We start from the raw sequence: 22933 nt of genomic DNA, 5'->3' as shown, positions 1-22933 counted from the left end.
TGCCTCTGGAGAACAGCCTTCCAGAGGGGTCCCTTTTGAACCTACAGCTACAAGCCCACTGTACTCTTCAGCAGCAGCCTAGGCAAGAGTTTCGAGTCCCCTTGCGAATTATACTGTATCGTCCTAACGTAAGGGCTTCATGTCCACAGCTGTCTATCCAGCTCTGTGACAAGGTCAGAGGCTGGGGGGAACTAGTCCTAGCTTCCTTTCCTTCCACTTCTGAGGATGTCCTTGGCTAAGCCCACCTTTGACTGAGGCTCCCATTGAAGTAGTTGGCAAAGGGGTTCGAACGAATGCTCCCGTGTCAGGCAAGCTCAAAAAGCAGCACCGATACCCTTTGTGTGCAGCCACCAGCTACTGAGAGGCAGGGTGAGACCCATTAAGCTGGTGATTTCCCTGAGCTCAGAACACGAAATGCTTTAAAAGAAAGTGCCAGGTCTGGTGAGAAGCACTGTTACCGGGGTTAACTTTCTTCTGTGACATGCAGGTTATAGAAATGTCATCGTTCTTCAGTTTTCTGAATGAAAGATACTTGGCTCTCATAAGCCAACTGCTGGAACATCCCATCTTGCTCATTTTGGGGGTGCTTCCAGTGAAGAGGTAGATGGGGACTTCTGAGAAAACAAATGGCCAAAAAAATCGTATGGCTAAGAACAGAGCATCATCTAACATACTGTCAGAAGGTGAGACCCTCAGGCGTTCACCTGTGGATCTTAACAAAGGATGGACAGCTTCGTGAAGAAGAGGAATCCCAGAAGACGTCATCGTTGTCTGAACTGGACAAGGGAACACTGGGTCGTTTAAAATTAGGGAAGGCGTGCTTCAGGGGTGTATCATTTCATGAGACCTTTCATAGGCTAAGTGGTTGGGCTGTATGAAGAAGAATGCAGCATCAAAATTTGAGGACGGTTCGTTAACCTGCAATATGCAGATGACACAAAATGAGACGAAATAGCTGCCAATAGCTTGCCGTTCCCAGTGTCCGATACTCTCCAGGGGGAGATAGTCTGCTGTACTGGACAGATCTCCCACTGTCCCAGGTTCAAATTGGGGAACCCTGGAAGCACTGTTGGGTAACCATTGGACTGCTAACTACAAAGTCTGCTGCAATTCAAACCCACCCCAGGGTAACAAGTTGAAGCTGTCTCTTCCCATAAAGAATCACAAAGCCTTGGAAATCCTTCTCGGGAAATAAACTCGATGGCAATGGGTTTTTTGGAGTTTTTAGGTTGAAACTACATTGCAAACTCACCTCTAAGTAGTCCCAGACTAAGTGGGAAGACTGGAGCCGGTACTCGTTCAGGACTATCTTAGGGAGCCTTAGCGTGGAAGTGGTGTGAGTTACGCTGCGAAGAGCGGCCGGCAGTTCAAATCGACAAGGCAATCGACAGAGAAGAGGACGCCATCTGCTCCCATGAAGATTTACCGACTTGCAGACCCTCAGGAGCTGCTTCCCTGTCTTCCGGTGACAACGAGGTTGGTATTTTTGGTCTATTCCCTTGTTAAATGTCTCAGGTGGGAAATACCTCGGTTCTTGGCTTCACACAAGAAAGAATTCACCCCAAAGCCTGGTTTGTGATCCAAGTGGGTTTGTATAAAGGACGGAAGAAGTTTCAGGTTTCACACTCACCGAACACCGGCAACCTCCTGGGACTGCGCACTCACACGTGGTAGCCGGAGGCCGGAGAGACCGCACACGGCTGAGCAGACCCAAGACAGGAGCCGAAAGGCAAAGAAGGGTTAGGAGAGTAGAGGTCTCGAGGACAGGGTATTTGAGGCCTATTGCTGGGAGGCATGATCGAAGCCTTAAACCAGCGGTTCTCAATCTGTAGGTTGTGACCCCTTTGGGGATCGAACGACCCTTTCACAAGGGTCACCTGATTCATAACTGTAGCAAATGTATAGTTATGAAGTAGCAACAAAAATAATGTTATGGTTGGGGGGTCACCACAACCTGTGGAACTGTATTAAAGGGTCTTGGCATTAGGAAGGTTGCGAACCACTGCCTTAGACCATAAGGTATTGGTTGACCCCATTGGCTGAATTAAGCTCACCGGGGCCTGGTTTGGGCCACCCAGGTGTACCGACTGACTCCGGCTTGAACTGGCGCATGCCCAGTAGTCTTTAGTAGGCTAAGGGCTCACCTAATTTTTTTCCAACCGCCTGTACGGGGGCCTTCAGGCATGGAGAGGGACAACGCCCTGTCCCTGTTTCTGGCTACCTAATCCTAACACCCTAGTCTCGGGAAGGTAGTTGAAGAAGGCTGGGCGTCCATTTGACCCTGGGCTCATGAGCTCGATCATGAAATGACAGGTGAGAACATCCTATATGAATTCCTTTTGTATAGACTTTTGATTTTGTTTTTACAATATTGCATTCAAATATGACCACGCTTTTTTTTTGGTGGCCCTAAAATTTTGCACTGGAGATGAGGGCCTCACTTGTCTGCTCCTGGTCTAGCTCTGGGTGGCTCCCCGGCTGCACCTCCAGGGCCCTTTGATAGATCTTTGTCACTGATACGCTTACATATCACTATTCACCGGGGGTCATATAAGGAGCCAAGGAGTTTACTACAAGATCTGGTGACTCGGTTCAGTCCACATTCTTAAGCATGGCCCAAGATTAGGGCAGACCTTCTCCTTTTTGTTTCATCCATATTTTTAACCTCGTGTCTGTTTGCTCATGCATGCTCTACCATGGTCAAAGGAACAGCTTGCTTTGCTTGCTGTGTCCCAAGAAGAAATGCTCTCATGTCTTTGTGTGTTTCATTCATGTCATTTGCCCTCCTGGGATACCCTTTGTCTCTGTCTGATGAACTTGTTACCCAGTTTCAAGTCTCAAACCAAATGTTATCTCCACCGTGCTTTCTCCTGCCATGTCCCCCTTATTAAAGTTTATTAGCAGGCCTGACAAAACCCAACCTATTTTTATGTAGCTGGATTTGTTGGGGAGGGGGGATGCTATTGGTGTTTTAGATGTCTCCCTATAAAATGGAAACGAAACCAGGTCCAGCCCACATCATAGGGGGATCTACTGACAGAAATTTAAGTGTTCAGGTCAGATTTCTGCTTTTGCTCTTCTACACTCCTCTCTCCCAAGCACTCTGTTCTTCCCTCCCTTCCCTCCGTTTTAGACGGGGGATGCTCCAGAGGGTTATTTCCTGAGTAGTTCCACAAAAGAATCTTGGGCTCCCACACCGGGTCTCACAATTTAGGCTCTGATACGGATCCCTCCTGCGACTTCGGATTATATGGCTTTCAGTCCTTCAGTGACCGATGACAGCGTGCTTCTTCCCTGCGGACTTAGTGACATCTCACCGAGATGGCTGCTCGTTTGGAGCCAATTTCCTTCCTGGGCATATGCAGCCCAGTCCAAGTTCACCTAGCTTCCTTGGCTAGCTCCCAATCCTGACCCGCCACACATTTAGTCCCTCCTTTGGTGCATGTTCATTGAATGCTGGCTGTTCTCCAAGCGCTGCTTGCAGCATTGAGGAGACGGCCGCATACAAGACAGAGGACACACCCTCATGGAGCTTACGGGATGGGGAAACAACGGACCGAATAAGCAAGATGGTTTCACATAGTGATGAGTTCTAGGAAGAAAACATGTTTAAAACACACAGCGGCAAAAATGTACTGTCATCAAGCCAATTCTGACTCATAGTCATCGTAGAGGAGAGGGTAGGGCTGCCCCCTTCGAGTTTCCAAGACTGCAACTCGTGATGAGTGTAGAAAGACACATTTTTCTTCCCCAGATGTTGAGTTATTTCAAACTTCCGACCTGCAGTTAGCAGCCCGACTTGGAAGTCGCCTGGCTTCACAGGAAGAAATTTAAGTGATGTGAAAATGGAGGCACCTGCAGGGCCCTCTCGGAGGAGGAGACTTTAGTCATGTGAAAGACGAGGAGAATTTGTTGCAGGAGCATTCCAGACAGAGAGATTAGCCAACAAACAGGCTCTGAGATGGACAACTATTAAGCATTACATAGATAAAATAATCACTTCACTATTTCCCTTAGCCTGTCACCATCCTTTTACCCCTGTTGCCCAAGGGTAGCTTGGATCACCTTTGGTAGGTGACTAACTTTCCCTAGCCTTCGTCTTCCTGAGCCCCCAAATCCCAGAACTCTCTCCTTTCCTCAATAAGGCTTCTGTGAAGCTTATCTGACCTCACTTCAATGACCCTGGCAAGGAAAGCGCCAATCTGTGGGATTCCGAACTTGATGGGCTCTCTTCTGTCTGTTTTTTCTCCTAGCTCTTTCAGAAGGACTAGGCCCTTCCCCACCCCCCAAGGAAAGACCATCTCTTAGGGAAAGTCCAGTGGAAACCCAGGGGTTGGGTTGTATGGGACGGACCGAGGTGTGGGAGCCTGGAGTCCACCTCCCTGAATCTCTGAAATAGCTCCCCTCTCATACCACCACTTTTGCTGCCCCCCCCCCCCCTGCAGTTCCATGCTGCTCTCCACTGGGCTGCCATGGCCAGGAGGTAAGGGAGTCCAGAGGAGCTGGCCTCCCCTCCGAGGTGCCAGAGCAGCTGCCTGCCGGAGACATAAAACACTCCCAATAAGCCAGGAGCCACAATCAAAACCATATGGTTTGCTTTGCAGCAAAGATCACAGACCTGAAAAATTCAGAGGAAGGGGGACTAGCCAGGGGGCAAGCTCCTGGCAGCCCTGTCCTCACAAGGGAGCAAGCCCCCCGCCACAGGCGGCTTCCTGGCCTTGGGGCCCAGGCTGGATAGATGGTCCACACAAGCAAGCCCAAACGAATGAGACTTCCTTACAGACACCCGCATGAAACACCGCAAGAATTTATTCCTTTCTAAGGAAATGAGTTACCTGGCATCTTAGAAATATTAGACAAGCAGCCTCTCATCTGCTTGTCCACTGTGTGTCCAAGTATCTAAGTAAGTAAAGGTTCCTAGGGAGGGTGGAATCCGTAAACATGAAAGAAAAAAGTGTCCTAATGATTTCTTCTAAAAGGATAGATTGCATGGGCCTCGGGTGGGAAGCCTGGATTTGGATTAACTGTGCTCTTCGCTGCCTCTGAGTCAACCCCTTGCTTATAGTAACCTCATGCACAAAGAGATCCGTTGGATTTGATCCATAAAGTTTCTAATGGCTGGTTTTTAGAAGTAGATCACCAGGCCTTCCTCCCTGTTGTGTTTTCAGCTTCAAGCTCAGCTATAAACTGTTCGGCTTTGCAGCAACAAGCAAGCTTTCACTGACAGGCTGCTGGAGGCCCCTCGCCTGCGGGCGAAACATGGTCCTGAATAGTCCATGCCACATCTACCACTGATCACTCCCTCCCTCTTGGATTTGCTTTTAACAAACAAACAAACAACACCTCACTGCCACAGAGCTGAGTTTAACTCCCAGCAGCCCTATGGGACAGGGTAGAGCTGACCTAGTTATGACCAGCTGGACTTGTTCACAGGGGTAGAAAGCCCTGGCTTTTTCTCAAAGAGAACCCGTAGTTTCAAACTGCTGACCTTCTGGTTAGCAGCTCGACACGGAACCACGACACCAGCAGGGCTTCTTAAGGACTCGCTTATGGTCTTTCAGTGCCAACACTGGGGAGGGCCGACAGCAAGACTCCTGTGCCGCCGAGAGGCTGAGCAAAGTTGAGTCCTCCTTCTCCCCGATTGGCTGCTGCCTCCCCCATGCAAAAAGCAGCAGTTGTGAGGACAGATGTATACTTCCATGTCCCTGCGGCAGGGTTTGGAGCATATTCACCCAGCAGTCTCTAGGGATGATGCCACTCAGTGTGGGAACTCAGGGTGTCACCAACCTACTGGGAAGGGCTAGCTGGTGACCTCCACCCTGTGGGAACGTGATCTCCCTCTGCCGCCCTCCGTGACGCCGACGGCTCCTTTTGGAGTTTCTTGTACCGGCCAAGGTGGATGCCCATCTCTCCACCCAGCGATGGGTGCACTGGTATACCCATGTTAACCCTCACTGGGTGATGGTTGACAGTGACTGTACTGGGTTGACCCACAGCCGCTATGCTGCTACCACCAACCCTGGGGTTGCTTTGGGTTAACCACCTCTGGTGGTGTCTAGGAATGTGGTCTGCACAGACACCAGCCTCCTTCCTCCGTACGCACCCCTAGTGATATCACTGGACAGATTGCTTTGCTTTAGAGCAGCTGTTCTCCACCTGAGGGTCGCGACCCCTTTGGGGGTCGAACGACCCTTTCACAAGGGTCACTTAAGACCATCAGGAAACATATTTCCTGATGGTGTTAGGAACCAAGACAGCGTTCCTCCATCCAACTTCAGGCGAGTCTGCTCACATGCAGATACACCCACAAACAAGTACCTGGCCGTGAAGACTGTTACCCATGCTACACCTTTCTTCAAAATAAAATTTCATTGATTTGTCATTAGAAATAAATATTTCACAATATAGAATTACATATTCTTTTTGTGATTCTTCACTATGCTTTCATGATGTTCAATTTGTAACAATGAAAATGCATTCTGCCTGTCAGATATTTACATGACGATTCATAACAGTAGCAAAATGACAGTAATGAAGTAGCAACGAAAATAATTTTAAGATTGCGGTCCCCACAACATGAGGAGCTGTGTTAAAGGGTCAAGGCATTAGGAAGGTTGAGAACCACTGCTTTAGAGGCTAGGCCAAACCCCATAAATGGAAGCAACATTCCAGACAACTGTGTGCTACTAGGAGAATCTGGATTTAAGAGCCTACTCTATAAATCTCTCCCCTCCCTACTCGATTCACAAGGACAGGACTATATTCTCAGTCATGGAGGTGAAAACAAAACACACGCCACAAAAGAAACTCGGGTTTTTCGCATGTTCCCCTACAGAGATTTCCCTGGATGGAAAGACACAGCCCTGGCTCTGCAGGCACTCATAGATTTCGAAGAACTAGAGCGAAGCAGGGAGCAGCCCAGGTGGCATAGTGATTATGATTTGGGCTTTCATCCACAAGGTCAGCAGCTCAAAACCATCAGCCTCTCAGCGAGAGAAAGACAGGACTTTCTTTGTGACTCCTCCTGTCAGGGAAGCGGGCTTTGCTGCCAGTGACTGCAAGTTGCTGTGACAAACCCCTGGCAGGGGGAGGTGGGGCATGCAGAGCTCCCAAAAAGTGCCACAGGCCCATAAAGAGCTACAGTTTCAGAAACTCACAGGGGCAGTTCTACCCTGTCCTATGAGTTGGAATCGACTCCGTGGTTTGCAGTTTGTCTGAGAGCTAAGCACTTGCTCACTTCCTGATGCTGTTTCTCTTTGTCCTCCAGAAACAACACCCTGAACCGGACGGGTGGGCTCAGTGGAGGCACTGCCCATTCTGCTTCCTCCTTGCCATGCATAACAAGATCATGTTTCAGGCACGCTTCTCAATGTGTGTTGAATACTGCTGTGTTGGCGGGATTGTTTGAATTCTTTTTTTAAACCAGGTTAACCCCAAATTTGTATTTTTGTAGGTTTTATTACTTTCAAAATGCTCGTAGAGACCCCATCTTATTTAAGCTTCACAATGATCATGTGTTTGGGAAAGAGAAATTATGATGACCGTGATTATATGGACGAGAAGGTACATATAAGAGATTAAATGATTTGTCCAAAGTTCCCTGGCCCTGTTAGTACCAGAATCAGGATTTGAACGTTGATTTCCCGTTAGTACCAGAATCAGGATTTGAACGTTGATTTCCTAATGCTTTCCCCACCATTCTCCTGTGGGAATCGGCACTGCCTAGAGAGTCGCAGAGAGGCATGGGGTAGTTGGCGATCACTGAACTCCTTCTCTGGTCTCCCATGATCATTGTGGGCTGTTACTCTTTCAAAGCAGAGCCCCCCATTTCACACAAAGTGCTCCAGCAGATTAAGATGCAGTTAACTGTGCCTGGAGCTCCACCAGGCAACTTTACATCTCAATTCCTTCCCCAGCACCTCCACAGAGAATAGGGTCACTCACATTACAGGTAAAGAAATGGAGACTCGGAAACGACAGCTATCGTCCCACAAAATCACAGAGCTGGCAAGCGGCAGTCAGATCTGAAACCAGCTCTGCTGCCAGGCTGGCCCTCTTTCTACTGCATCAGAAGCATAGGCCGTATTTGAAATGGAGCATAAATCTTCTCCCCGAGAGATGCCGAGTAAGTTTGTGAAGTTAACCTGCTCAGCCCAGGCTCTGAGGCTGGGAGAGAGTCCGTGAGAGCAGCGAACCTCTGGTTTCTCCAGAAGCGTCATGTGCACTTCCCACTGGGCATCCCCACAGAAACACGTGAGCATGCTTACGTGGTATGTGCTGCCCCACCTCCCCCTGCCAGGGGTTTCTCACAGCTACATCTCCACAACCTATTTAAGTCAACTCGCAGTCACTGGCAGCAAAGCCCGCTCCCCTGACAGGAGGAGTCACTGAGCCTCTGCAGAGTCGGAAGAGGGGATCATTAGCCCAAGCATTCAGGAACCAAGGGGTGGTAGAAAGGTATGTAATAAATTCCATCCAGATGTGGGATTGGGTTTTCCTTTTCTCTCTCTGTCTCTTTCTCTTTTATTTTCAATCGTGTTCAAAGGGTGCACAAGTTGTTTGCACCTTATCCAGCAAGGTGGGGGAAATGCTGTTTCTCTTCTCCCTTGGGCGTCTGCGCCAAAGGGTTGGGAGGGCGAGCCCATCTAGGCATGGCTTTGTACACGTGACACCATTATGTGGCAAGGTGGCTAAGGGTGCAAAGGCTACAGGACAATCCAATTAGAGGCCTCCACGTCCGTTAGAAAGCTATCACTCCTTGCCCCGTGTCTCATCGGTCTAGAGGTTTTTCTAGGACGTGATGGCCCTGCACATGAGGTTAACCAATAGCCGGAAAGCCACGTGGCTAATTAAAAAGGGGAAGGAGAGACGGAGCTGGAAGTGCTAAATTTTACCTGCAGGCCACAGAGTCACATAATGACCTGGCAGCTTTGCCCTGGCCTGTGGCTAAGCCAAAGCTCCTTGCCTGCCACCGAGGCGCTCCTGGCTAGCCATGGGTCCAGGATGCGGAAAAACAGAGCTTCTCCAAGTACAGCCTCAGCTGACAACCCCTTCACCCCACACCTGAGTGCCTGCTCGAGAGAGAAGCCTGGGTAAAGACAGCTGCGGAAAAGGGCTGCTCCTGACGCAAGAGCCGTGGCCACGGAACTAGAAGCCCTTCTTTAAAGAGAGAAGACTGGGAAGTAAATGATACTAGGAAATGGAGACTCCCAGGAAGAACGAACTGAACTTTCTCTCTCTCTCTCTGTCTCTCTCTCACACGCACGCGCGTGCGCACGCGTACACACACACACACACACACACACACACACACACACTTCCCAGGCTCACCTTTTCATCTGGATTGGTGAGTCTCAACATTTTCAGTCGGCAGACTCCTTGAGCCAAGTGACTTCCTAGATGAACTAAACCAGCAAGCGAACAGCAACAAGCACGTGGACGGTGTTTGGGCTGAATCCGTTATAGCTGCTATTTGTAGCTCCCTTTCTTAATGTATGTTTGGGTGCTTTTAAATTGTAATTCAATTCAGCATGGAAAATACGTTTCAAAAGAAAGCATCAAACACCTCCCAACACACTTGCGGTGTCCCGACCCAGCCCACAGAAGGAGCAATCTTCCCAGACCTACCAGCGATCCTCGGATTCCACGTGAAGAGTCAGTCATTCATCTATACAAAAGGACAACTTGATTTCAAAGCCATCTTTGATCTGGGATTATCTCTTTGTTGGCCAATGAGAGCTGCTATTGATGAGTCCTGGGGCAGGGCCCTGGAGACTAGGAGGTGAGCCTCAGTACAGAAATCTCTTTCTTAGCGTGCGTTTTAGTACACAGGGTGCAATAGCTTTCTTAAAGTAAGGGATCAGTGCACTCAGTTTCTTCTCTTCCCTTCTCCTCCTTTCCCTCTCACGGTCCTCTCCTTCTTCATTTTCTTCTTCTTCCCACCCCCCCTCCCCCCCCCTGTCTCCACTCCCCCTCTTTTGTCATTTGTTTCTTCTCTCGCAAGCCCTCAGTACCCAGAGGCTGCTGCCTGGTGCATTCTGCTCACTGGAGTTTCAGAATCAACATTTCTTAATCGAGTACAGACTTTCTCAAGCTGTTTATGCACTTGAACTATTGTGAAAAGCAGCTGGCCGCTGACCATGCCCGACAGACAAGTAGCTGCGATAGCACCAGATAGCGCTCGTCGTTGCAATGAAACGTAGCGCTTCACGCAGATAGATTTAGGAAAGGAGCAAACTCCGCGTGGAGGACGCAGCCATGTTTCATGGAGCCGTCGGCAGGACAGTGTGCAGAGTGAACCCAGAGAGTAGTAATGGGCTCATGCCCTAAAATCACGCCGTAGGCACCCTCAAACTCGGCTGAGCCCCGAGAACGAGAGAGCGTCTTTGTTCAAACTGCTCTGTGAAAATAAAGGGAAAAACCACAACTTACGTAGAAGGTAAGGAGTGTGTCTGCATCGCCTCTGTTTAAGCCACAGGATGGGGCTCACACGGATGGCTTCACTGGGCAGGGCAGCCCCATGCAGAGGTAACTAAGAGGAATGTGGGGCCCATTACATACAACCTTTTGATTCAGTGGCTCCAACATCCTGTCAGACAGATGTAGAAGGGGACCCTGCCTCAAAAGAAGTAACTTGTAGACGAAAGTATTGGGTTTCTGCCACTGTCAGGTTGATGCTTTGAAAAAAAAGAGAATTGTATGTGCAGGAAGCCAAGTGCTGGTTTCTGTTGTTTGGGAGCTTGGGCAATTTGAAGGAAATATAACCAAAGTTGAGGCATTTGACTTTCATCCCCCACCCCCTTGTCAATTTATTTATTTTCTCCAAAATTTTTGGAGAATTTATTTTGTTGTTGAGACTATACACTGCAAAACATACATCGACCCAACAGTTTCTACAAGCACAATTTAGTGATATTGATTACTTTATTTTAGGCAAGTATCTTGGTTTGGGGTTTACTGGGGTTTGTATGGGTTGGGTTTTTTTTTAACCAACCATGTCTATCTCCGAAAATCTTTTTGTAAACACACGATGCTATATTTTAACAGCAACATGTGAAAAATTAGTGTAGCATGCTTATGAAGATGCCATGGTGGAAGGGTGGTGGGACTAGCAAAAATAGATGACGTGCGTGCATTTGCATAAAATAGAGCATGCTCCTCGAGTGGAGAGCGCTGCTCACTGCCCTTTTCGGAGCTGTTTAAAAGCGCATGTCCAAGGCCAATCCTCTTTTAACAGGTAAGCTAAACTATTGTTTATTAAGAGGACTTCAGGGGATACCTTTGATTTAAGGTTTAAAAATGATCTCAGGGCAATAGTCCTTATGGCTCCAGAAAGTCTAATGTCTGTGAGCTTGTCAGAATCTGTTCCGCATTTCCCCCTCTTGATCAGGATTCTTCTTTGGAATCTTTTATCAAAATGCTCATGCATCCAGTTCTTCAGGCAAGGCAAAGGAGGCCATTGTTAATGGAGGCAATCACACATTGTATCAGCCATGCAGCCCATAACCTTTCAACTTGACCTGATTCTCCTTCCTCCGTTGCTTCAGGTGAATACAGACCAATTGTTATGCCTTAGAGCAGTAGTTCTCAACCTGTGGGTCACGACCCCTTTGAGGGCCAAACGACCCTTTCACAAGGGTCGCCGTAAGACCATCCGAAAACATATTTCTGATGGTCTTAGGAACTGAGACGTAGCTCCTCTATCCACCTCCAGGTGGGTCCGCCCACATGCAGATACGCCCACATGCTAGTACCTGCGTGAAGACTGTTACCATGCTACACCAGGCTTCAAGGCAAAGTTTCATTCATTTATTTCTCATTAGAAATAAATATTTCACAACATAGAATTACCTATTGTTTTGTGATTCATCACTATGCTTTCATGATATTCAATTTGTAACAGTGAAAATATATCCTGCCTATCAGACATTTACATGATGATTCATAACAGTACACAATGATGGTTATGAACTAGCAATGAAAATAATTTATGGAACTGTATTAAAGGGTCACAGCATTAGGAAGTTTGAGAACCACTGCCTTAGATGCAAGCACGTTAGCAAGCCAGTTAACTGGGATGTCCCAAGAAAGCAGAACCCTGCACTTCCAATCAAGGAGTCAAATTGCATACGGCGTTCTGCTGTACATAAGCAGCCTCCTACATAGCAATGACTCCTTTTTGGTCACTATTGTAGATGTATCTTATCACATAACTTTTACCAATTCACCTTTTTTATTGGCAAGCAACTCACTGATAGCAATTACAGTCATTGCCTGTAGAACCTTACCCTTAATCCATGTTACGATTTCCATCACTGTTAACCCCCTTTATGCCCGCCCACCTCTGGTAACCACTGAAAGTCTTCCCTCTTTATTCATTTTCCCTTTCTTGTCTTTTTATATAAATAAGGTCATTGGCTTTTTGTCCTTTTGCGATAGGCTTCATATCTTTGAACTCCATCATACTATAGTTGAATCAAGACTTAATTTTTCCCGCTGGCTGCATAGGTTGTATGGATAGACCACATTTTTTTTATCCATTCGCCTGCTGATGGGCATTTGTCTCCATCTTTTCACAAGTGTGAGGAATGGTGCAATGAACAACTCAGTCTGCCTTTGGAGTGTATGCCTAGGAGTACAGTTGTTGGGTTATTTTTTGACGGACCCCACACTATTGGCCACAATGGCCGGACCAGTGTGTGCGCCCACCAGCAGTGGAGAAGGACCCCAATTTCCCCACATCCTTGCCTACATTTGTTTCTTTCCGTTTGTGGTTGTTTTTTGCCCTAACCACCACCATCAAGGGGATACCTACTCCTAGCAACCCTTCCCAAGACATCCAAGTTGATAAATCTTGACAGGAGCAGACAGCCTCATCTTTCTCCCAGGGAGCAGGTGGTCGGTTTGAACCAGCGATCATGAAGTTAATAATCCAATGCCCAACCCACAGGGCCACCAGGACTCCTGGAAGCCCTCTTGTGGGAGTGAAATGGTATCTCATTTTGGGTTTGATTTGCATCTCTTTTTTTTTTTTATTTTAAAGTGGTTTTTTTAAATTAATTTTAACAATTTATTAGGGGCTCATACAATTCTTATCACAGTTCATACATATACATACATCAATTGTATAAAGCACATCTGTACAGTCTTTGCCCTAATCATTTTTTTCTCCTCTTTTCTTTTTTTTACATTTTATTAGGGACTCATACAACTCTTATCACCATCCATACATATACATACATCAATTGTATAAAGCACATCCATACATACCCTGCCCCAATCATTCTCAAGGCATTTGCTCTCCACTTAAGCCCCTTGCATCAGGTCCTCTTTTTTTTCCCCTCCCTCCCCTTTCCCCCCTCCCTCATGTGCCCTTGGTAATTTATACCTCGTTATTTTGTCATATCTTGCCCTATCCGGAGTCTCCCTTCCCCCCTTCTCTGCTGTCCATCTCCCAGGGAAGAGGTCACATGTGGATCCTTGTAATCAGTTCCCCCTTTCCAACCCACTCACCCTCCACTCTCCCAGCATCGTCCCTCACACCCTTGGTCCTGAAGGTATCGTCCACCCTGGATTCCCTGTACCTCCAGCCCTCATATGTACCAGTGTACAGCCTCTGTCCTATCCAGGCCTGCAAGGTAGAATTCGGATCATGGTAGTTGGGGGGAGGAAGCATCCAGGATCTGGGGGAAAGCTGTGTTCTTCATCGGTACTACCTCGCACCCTAATTAACCCATCTCCTCTCCTAAACCCCTCTATGAGGGGATCTCCATTGGCCGACACTTGGGTCTTGGGTCTCCACTCTGCACTTCCCCCTTCATTTAATATGGTATATATATACACATATATACACATACATACACACACTTATATCTTTTTTTTTTTTCATGATGCCTTATACCTGGTCCCTTGGCACCTCGTGATCGCACTGGCCGGTGTGCTTCTTCCATGTGGGCTTTTTTGCTTCTGAGCTAGATGGCCGCTTGTTCACTGATTTGCATCTCTTTATGACTAATGACATTGAACATTTTTCATGTGTTTAGTGGTCATTTGAATGTCTTCTCTGATGGAATGGCTATTCAAGCCCCTTGTCCACTTTACATTTGGGTTATTTGTCTTTGTGTTAATAAATTATTAAATATGGTCATGTATTTTGGTTATTCAGTTATTGTCGAATGTGTGGTTTCCAAAGACATGCTTCCAGTCAGAGGCTTGTTTTTCATTGTTTTGGTAAAGGCTTTGGATGAACGGAAGTTTTCATTTATGAGTTCACATGAATTGGTTTTGTTTTTCAATGTTGGTTCGCTTGTTAGATATTAATAAGCCTATGGAAAGCTAGGCCTGTCATATCATTACTCCTGCTTATTTCAAGAATTTTATGGTTTTACTTTGCACAGTTAGATCTCTAAACCATTTCAAATTTGTCTTTGTGTATGGTGTGAGTAATGGATGAGACAATTATGTTTAATTGGCTGCTTTCCTGTCAAGTGAAGTAATCCCCGGCTGTGGGGAAATGGTTATCTCTGAGGCACAAGACAGTCTGGAGGAGTCTCAAAGCTTCAGCTAATAGGAAACATCATATTTTGGTTGTGCCATGAGTTTTGCTCTCTTCCAAGCACCAATGTGTAGGGGTAAGCATTCTATCAAAGATGTTGTTACCGTGCCAGTGAAGGAACAAGTATCCCTGAGTTCAAGATTAGGCAAAGGAGGTAAGAAGTCAGGGCCAAGACCCTAGTCCAAAAGGGAAAAGAGTTTTTAAAGACGAGAAATAGAAACAGGAACCAAAAAAATCAGAAATAGGAGGTGGGAGTGGTGGGGCCGGGGGTGGAGCCGCGATAGGGGTAGGGGTTGTTGACAGAGATAAGAAAGAATATCATTGGGAGGGGAACAAACACAAAAAAATTGATTGTGGGTTGAAAGAAAAGGGATTTCAGTTGGGTTGGTAAGACTTACTCACATTTGGAGAGGTGCTAGGAAAGAACTGTGCCCGGTTTACATACCTGTGTTGCGGGGTCTGGAGGTAGCCCTTAGCTGTCTGCATTTGGCTTACACAGTGTCTGGGCTGGGTGTTTGGGCCGGGTCTGAACTAGGCAGCCCCCGTGTGGACTAAGCTGAAGCAGGTCTGGGCCCTGCACATGCTTCCCTGCACATCCCAAAGGTCAGCAGCAGCCGGTGCCAGATAAGATACCCAGTGAGACCAGATGTTCCGGGTTCAAAGAAAGTTGCAAGGTGTCTTCGACAAGCAAGTCTCCCGGTTTCCAGACCCCATCTGCTAGTTGCCCCACATTCCTCACCACCCCTTTAAAAACCCTCGCCCTCAGCTGCTGAGTGACTTCCCTGACCTGTTGGCCTAGATGGGAGCCCCCCCCCCCCCACCTATTAAAACTATTTGTTTCTGCTGTCCCATGTCCTGTCCGTCTTCCTCCCTGTTCCTCAGTTTCGCCTTTACACACAGCAGCTCTCCTGAGGAACATGAAGAGAGATGGGAAAGTAGCCCGACAAACCCTCTATTGGTCCCCACAAAGGCATAAATCGCCTGCTAAGCAGCAGCCACTTTGGTCTCCATCTGTTCCTTAAACCCGTGTCTACAAATTTTATATTTCAGTGTTCTTAAGAGGAAACAGATTAGGGAAAAACCACACAACGTAAAGCATTCTAAACCACAATTTGAGTCCTGTTTCAAAGAAGACTAAAGAGCATACTACGTTCACCTGTTTAGAAATCATCTTTGCCGACAGGACCCCAGACATTACTTGTTCTCCATCTTTCCTGGGGTTAGTTTTCTCGGAAGGGTTATCAGGTTGCATTCAATACAATACAAACAGTCTCTGGGCTTTTGAAAGGAGGAGAGTGGCTATTTAAAATTGTCTCCATGTGTCCTAAGCGCCCTTGATATGGTTTCCAGTGAAGTATGCAGTGATAGCTGGCTGGATATCTGCTTTTAGGCAGTTCAACCATGAAATAAATTAGGAGGCCTTCCATCTTTGGCACTATGATAAATTAAGGACCCAGAGAAAAATTCATCAAACCCTCGTGAAGGCATTTGCTGCTTGCTGGCCCAGCTCACATGAACCATAAGGTCTAGTAGACAAGGCTTGGGAGCAGAGTTAGGAAATCAGGGATTAGTCCTGCTTCTTTCTCTGACTGTCTGTGAGACGTTAATCAGGGTTCGATGTTTCTACACAAAGATTAGCTTCTCGTTTGCAGGAACTCTTGTGTTTCAGTTGATCCGCCTTAGCTGGAGAAGGAGGGCAGGCAGGGGCTCAGAAAGAGAGTGTTAGCATCGCTGAGGTTTTACTTCCTCTTCCTCTCCAAAGACCTCTTAAATGTTCTTCCATTTTATTTTACTTTCAGTGAAATTTTTGTCAAAGCCAACAGAGAAAAAATAAAAATGGTGAGCCCAATGCATTTGTACCATGTGGTGAACATAACCAAGAAGCCAGAACTTAGATCTAAATCAGAACTAGGACATTCCCAAAACGTAAAAGCCACCTGGTGCCTCTTCAAGATGTTTTTCCCTCCACCACTAACCTGACTTCTTCTAACCTCATGAATTAAGTTTGGCTTATTTGGGGGCTTTGTCAATATAAATATACTTTTATGTATCGATTCTTTTGTTTGACATCATATTTCTGAGGCTCAGATATGTTGTCACACACAGTCATCTTTTGCTTGATCTCATTGCTGTATAGTATTTTGTGAATTAATATATCATCATTTATCCAATTGGAGGTTCAAGTCTGCCCAGAAGCTCCTGAGAGAAAAAGCCAGGAGATCTACTGCCAAATGCGCAGGAGCTTGCTTGTACTCTGATACACACAGAATCGCCCTGAGTTGGCGTCAACATGACATAACTGGCGTGTGGTAACAACAAGGGAGCTAGAAAAGGGAACTAAGTGGCCCCAAAATCTTAACTCTGCTACAAAACAATGGGTAGATTCCTTCATTTCTCTGAAACTTAGTTTTCTATTCTGTAAAGTAAGGGGGTTGAACCCAACAACAACGACCAAAACAGCAACAACAACTCACTGCCATCCAGTCGATTCTGACCTATAGCGACCCTGTAGGACAGAGCAGATCACATGGTCAAGGGACATGAACTGAGCATCTCTGGGTCCAGGCCCCGCACCTGGGGATACAGTGATGAGCAGGGCATTTAAATTCCTTCCACTGGGTAGCATACATTCTAGAACAGTGTCAAACGACCCTTTCACGGGGGTTACCTGATTCATCACAGTAGCAAAATGACAGTGATGAAGTAGCAATGAAAATAATGTTATGGTTTGGGGGTCACCACAACATGAGGAACTGCATAAAAGGGTCTCGGCATCAGTGGAGAACCACTGGTCAAGAAGAATAACACAGGCGTTATATAAGCCCCACAAGTGATTATAAATTATATTGACACTCAAAGGGAAAAAAAGAAGTACCGTTGCTGTAAGAACATTTAACAGAGAGCACTAGCATAATCTAGGGGCCACACAAAAACAGGTAACTATCAGGCCAAAAGACTTTGAGGCTAATTCTGTCTTAACTTCCCATGGTAGGAAGTCAAAGTAATAAACAGAACATTGGATCACGGTGCCCCTGGCATCCATTCGCAAGTTCACTGTAAGTTCCAGCAGCAGGGCTTGGTCTGTAAACACAAGACAGTAGTTGTGGTCAAACGTGCTGTCAGATAGTCTGTGCCTCAGATACATGGCCCCAATCATCAGTGAGATGCCCTAAGACCTTTCCCTAAAGATCTTCTTTCAGACTGGGAAATGCATTCAGTCAGCCCACATTCTCTACAATCTCACATTCAAAAGGCTGGAGCCCCAAACGTCCTCCCATTGTTTCCTGTATAAAATTAGATTGGGGTCTCCACAGTATCTCTGGACTTCACAAAACCCTTAAAGTTCAGGGGGCGGGGGAAAGAGGATACAGACTAAAAGATGGAGCAGGATTGGGATTCAATGAGAGAAAGACAGGAGCTACTACAGGAGGATACAGGGAACAAAATTATAAGCCAGCGGTCCTCAATTTATGCGTCGAACGACCCTTTTGGGGGTCGAACGACCCTTTCACAGGGGTCGACCAATTCATAACAGTAGCAAAATCACAGTGATGAAGTAGCAATGACAATAATGTTATGGTTGGGGGTCACCACCACATGAGGAACTGTATGAAAGGGTCGTGGCATTAGGAAGATTGAGAACCATTGTTATAAACACTTTTTCGACTTAACCAAACACCTTAAGGAAATGAGACACTGGACCTGGGAGCTCAGGACCATAATTTCAGGTGACGCCTAGGTCCATTGGCATAGAATGCTCCACAAAGACCATGTTCTACAGTCTCCTTTGGTGAGTGGCAACTGGGGTCTTAAAAGCTCGCAAGGAGCTATCTAAGGGGCAGCTCTTGGCCTTTCCTTGTCCAGGGGATAGAAGAGTGATGAAAACAGATACTGGAAAATAATTAGTCCAGTGGACCATGCAAACACCTGTCTCCACAACCCTGAAACCAGAAGAATACAATGGTGCCTGGTTACTCCTACCAACTACTAAGGAAAAGTCCCATTAGAGAGCCCTCAATAGAGTGAGAGAAAAATATGGCACAAAACTCAAAATCATTAAAAACAAAAAAGAACAGGCTTACTGGTCAGATAGAGCCCGGTGGAACACCCAAACCCGTCCACTATGGAATTGAAGTCAGTTTTCAGCCAAACAATACACTGACCTACAAGGGGAAACAACCCGAGTGAGGTATGCAGACCTGAGAGCACTCGACCATTTGAGAACTTCACAGAGGCAGCATTAGCCCAAGGCCAAAGCTCAGAAGGGTTAGGAGGCACGAGACTCAGGGAGGAAGCAGGGGCGCTGGGTTGTGTACAGAGGAGTGCCGTAGATGAGATGAAGCAGATGCTTGCGAATTGTTTGGTGTACAGCTGATGACTGGCTCTGTAAACCTTCACCCGGTTTAACATCAAAAGATGAAAATTAATGAATTAAAGAAACATGACTACAGGGTTTTTAACCCTGACTTAACTTTGAGGGACCTCTATCTTAGTCCCTAACTTGTAAACCACATTAGATGATGGCTTTGTGTGACTGACATTCAAGACAGCAAACCTTATCTAAACATGTCTTTCACCCACTGCCACCCCCCTTGTCAGAAGTAGCCTTCCTCAAGAACTTTTCAGACTATCATCAAAGAAGCCCTGGTGGTGGAAGGGTTACATGCCGGGCTGTGATCTCCAAGTTCAGCAGTTCAAAACCACCAGCTGCCCTGTGGGAGAAAGAGGAGGCTTTCTACTCCCATAAAGAGTTACAGCTATAGAAACCTACAGGGGCTGTTCTACCTGTCGGCATCAACGTGATGGCACTGAGTTTTGGAGTCTCGTTACCTGCCTCCTGCTATGAACCCAGTCAAAACCAAAACACAAATCCACTGCTTTAAAAGTGATTCTGACTCAGAGAGACCCTGGAGGTCAGAGTAGAACTGGCCCCATAGAGTTTCCAAGGCTGTAAATCTTCGTGGAAGCAGACTGCCACGTATTTCTCTTGTGAGTTTGAACTGCCAGCCTTACGGTTCAAGCACTTTAACCACTGTGCCACCAGGGCTCCTCATCCTATTGCTCAACAAAATGGAAGGAAAGAAAGAATGGAGGGGTGGGATTATGCTGGGATTCCTCCACTGTTTGCTCAGTAGTCTTCTCATGAGGCGACATTATGTCATTTCCTCAGTTTGTCTAGGCCAAGCTGTGAATCTCATGATTAAAGAATTGCTTTACACGGTGGCCCTTCAGTGCAAGTTCCAGAGGAAATTCACTAAGAAAACAAAGTAGGTCTCAGCCATCTGTCCCATCCAGGATTTAGCTTCTCCACCAAGAATTCAGCCCACCCAGAATTTCTGAAAGAAGCTGACTTAAAGCCTTCTCTGGGAGAATTTTTATTTTATGGTTAACTCAGGAGGCCAACGTTTAATTTTATCATCTGGGAGCTATTCGGAATTAAATTCTCATTAAACTCTACCCCTGGATTATCCTGAGGAAAACCACTGCCCCTTCAACCCTGTCTAACCTCAGTGTCCACACCAGTTCCAGTGATTGGGGAGAGATATAGGGAGACAAGGCCACGGGACTTGTAGCCACCAGGATGGATCTGGAGGCAGTGGTTTTTGTTTGGCTAAAAGCAGAGGCATGAGATGGAGAAGCCAGCTGCGGGAAGCTCCTGGGGTCTTTAAACCCTCTCCCAGCCACAGCCCTTGTCTCTTGGGTCTAAGGACAGGGAAGACTCTGCTCCGCCTCCCAAGGGCTGATAAGACAGGCGGAATCCCTGGTGCTCTAAGTAGGATGAAATGCTTTGCTTTTGCTGTTGCTTCCAGAGATCCTCTTCCTTCTTTGGTTTGCTTCCACTTCACTGGGATGCTAGGAAGTCCCTCCGTCAATAAAGGCTCCCTTTGGTTCTTTGCTTGCCTCCCCGTCAGAAAGCTCTGGATCAAGCCGGCTGTGAAGGCTGCTGTCCTGGTTGGCTTACGTGCTATTTTTGAACTACTGAGCAGTTGCCTTTTTTCCATCGCAGATTGGCGAGAAACCTCCCCTTGGTGAGAGGGAGCGAGGTTTGAAATGATGGTTGAGGTCTGTTTGGTTGCTTTCTTGTTTTTGTCTCTGAAACTACAGGCAAGCAAACAGCAAGCTTATGCTGCTGCCAGGTCAGAAGTGAAGTTGCTTTGGGCCTACGTTCTTTGTGGGGAGGGGGGAGGTGGAGGGCGGGAGGATGCATGTGAGTTTAGGCTTCAGTTTGCTTCCAGCATGGATCATCTTGCTGCCACGTTGGAAAGTTTCACGAACTTGTCAATATCCATCGTTCTTGGTTTTTAGGGAAGTAGCCAGATTTATTTTGTCTCACCTGTGGGGCAGGGAAGTTTGGTATAAAAGCAGCATGTAGTCTTTTGTTAGTTACAGGCTTCTCCTCAAAGAAGATGCTTTATCCATTTCCTAGCAGTTTAAGTATCTATCTCTTAGGATATAGGTGTGTGTGTGTGTGTGTGTATGTGTGTGTGTATATATATATATAAAATCTCCTAAGAAAGAATTTCAAAGTGTCACCCTCAACCCCAGCTCTGTTGTAAACATCTTCAGAAAGTATCAGATTTCTAATGACCTTCACACAATAGACTCTGGGACTTGGGGTCCGGCTGCCTTAAGGCAGTGGTTCATTTCCTATTGTGTGGCCCAAAACAGACCGTCTATGGAAAATCCTCCTTATACTTCCAAAATGTGATTGTTGTGACTTTGTCCGGTGGACCCCCATCTTGCCATGTTTTCATGCCCATTAGTAGCAACCTCTGTTTGATGCGTTCCTTGTGAGTGAGTTTGCTCTACTCCAGTGCCGTGCTTTCTGCTGAGGCTATTGGTGAGGAGGCTACGTGGAAGGCACATTGGCCTCATTCCTGGTTTTCTTTGGTTATCTTTGGGGGCCTCAGTGAGATCAATGGTTCCTCTGGATCATGTAGGCAGTTAACAGCTTTGTAGCAAAAGGAAGGGGCAAGACTGCTGACTGAAAGGTTGGAAATTCAAATCCATCCAGCAGTGACTTGGAGGAAAGGCCTGGCAAACTACTTCTCAAACGCCAGCTATTGAAAACCCTATTAAGCACAGTTCTCCTCAGACCCACATGGGGTCACCATGAGTCAGAATCAACCCAGTGGCAACTGGGTCGGACAGAATGCACATCAAGAAATCTTGACTCACCCAGAAAAAAAAACCAAACCCATTTTCATAAATTCCTGTCCCCAAGTGTTTTCTACATTCTGTACACAGCTCTAACTCATCCATCGGCTTACGGCTTGCTCCGCTCAGCTGTGTCTCCCTTGGTTCTGCCTGGATCCTTTCTGCTGAACATATCCTTGGACATCAAAGCCTCTTCCCTTGTTCCTGCTGTAAAGCTGTTGAGAGCCGGAAGGGATCATTCACTCAGCTTGGGAGCACACTGAGGGCGTGCAGAATGCACCACCCCCCCACCCCCCCCCAGCAAAGGGAATTCAGAAAATCAAAAGGCAGCATGAAGAGGAGGGCCAGAAAAAGGGGAGAAACCAAAATCACTAAATTCCCCACTGAGGCCTTTGTTGTGCGCTGACAGCTCAGGCAAACGGAAGGGAATGATGCCAGGAGATTGGAAGTCACCATTTCAGCAGCAACTGGCATGCATTGTATTCCGTGTCCACTGGGGGAATGACTATGTGGGAAGCCTGAGCTCCATCTGAGCCCTCTTTCAGTGGGTCAGGGGGACAGATTTCAAGCAGCTGCCTCATTATTCTTGTCCTTTTGCTTCTTAGGGAGGGACACAGCTTCCAACCTCTCAAATTCGAACTCCGGGCCCTTCAGGCAGAGCCTGGACTACCATCGAGTTCTGATTCAGGCTGTCCACAGACCACCCAAACCATCCGTTTGGACTACTTATTCAACGCCACACAGGTTAGGTGTTCGTAACTGGACTAGTTAACTCTGTCTCCATGCGCAGTCACTGTGTGTGTCGATACAGCCCAGTAGCTCAAGTCGCTTCGGCAGCCACCAGCTTTCCACTCTTCTGGCCCTCTCTCCTTCCCTCGCCTGTCCTCCCAAACCCACAAGCCACCACAGTGTCTGCGTCTCTGAGGCTTCCCAGATGCCCTCCTTCTTGAAAAACAGAGAATGCCAGATCCCAGGGACTCCAGGTGCAGCATCACAGCCAGCAGATGTGCCCTGATGGTTGGGGATGGGTTACTCCCTGGTGAAAGTCATTGCTCCTCTCCTGCGTTGGGAAACTTGCTTCCCAGATGTGGGGAGAGAGTCACGGCAGGCTCACTGGCCGTGTTCACAGTCCCCAGCCCTGGGGGGAGGTGGATCCGAGGAAGAGGAAGAGCTAGTGATGAAGCAGATGGCCTCCCTCACAAAGCTGGCATGTATTGTGTC

General features: G+C 47.1%; 1 protein-coding gene across 1 annotated transcript in view; it reads left to right on the top strand.

The window, feature by feature from the left end:
- Positions 1-8325: 8325 nt before the first annotated feature.
- Positions 8326-22933, top strand: part of ASIP (agouti signaling protein) — a 32702-nt gene continuing 18094 nt past the window's right edge. The window contains exon 1 of the mRNA XM_075527786.1: positions 8326-8457. The gene's annotated coding sequence lies outside the window, so the exon portion shown is untranslated. The remainder of the gene's footprint in view (positions 8458-22933) is intronic.

Source organism: Tenrec ecaudatus, chromosome 12 (assembly GCF_050624435.1).
Source record: "Tenrec ecaudatus isolate mTenEca1 chromosome 12, mTenEca1.hap1, whole genome shotgun sequence".
NCBI lineage: Eukaryota > Metazoa > Chordata > Mammalia > Afrosoricida > Tenrecidae > Tenrec > Tenrec ecaudatus.
The sequence above is the reverse complement of the archived record's forward strand: the minus strand, read 5'-3'. Positions and strand labels throughout refer to the sequence as shown.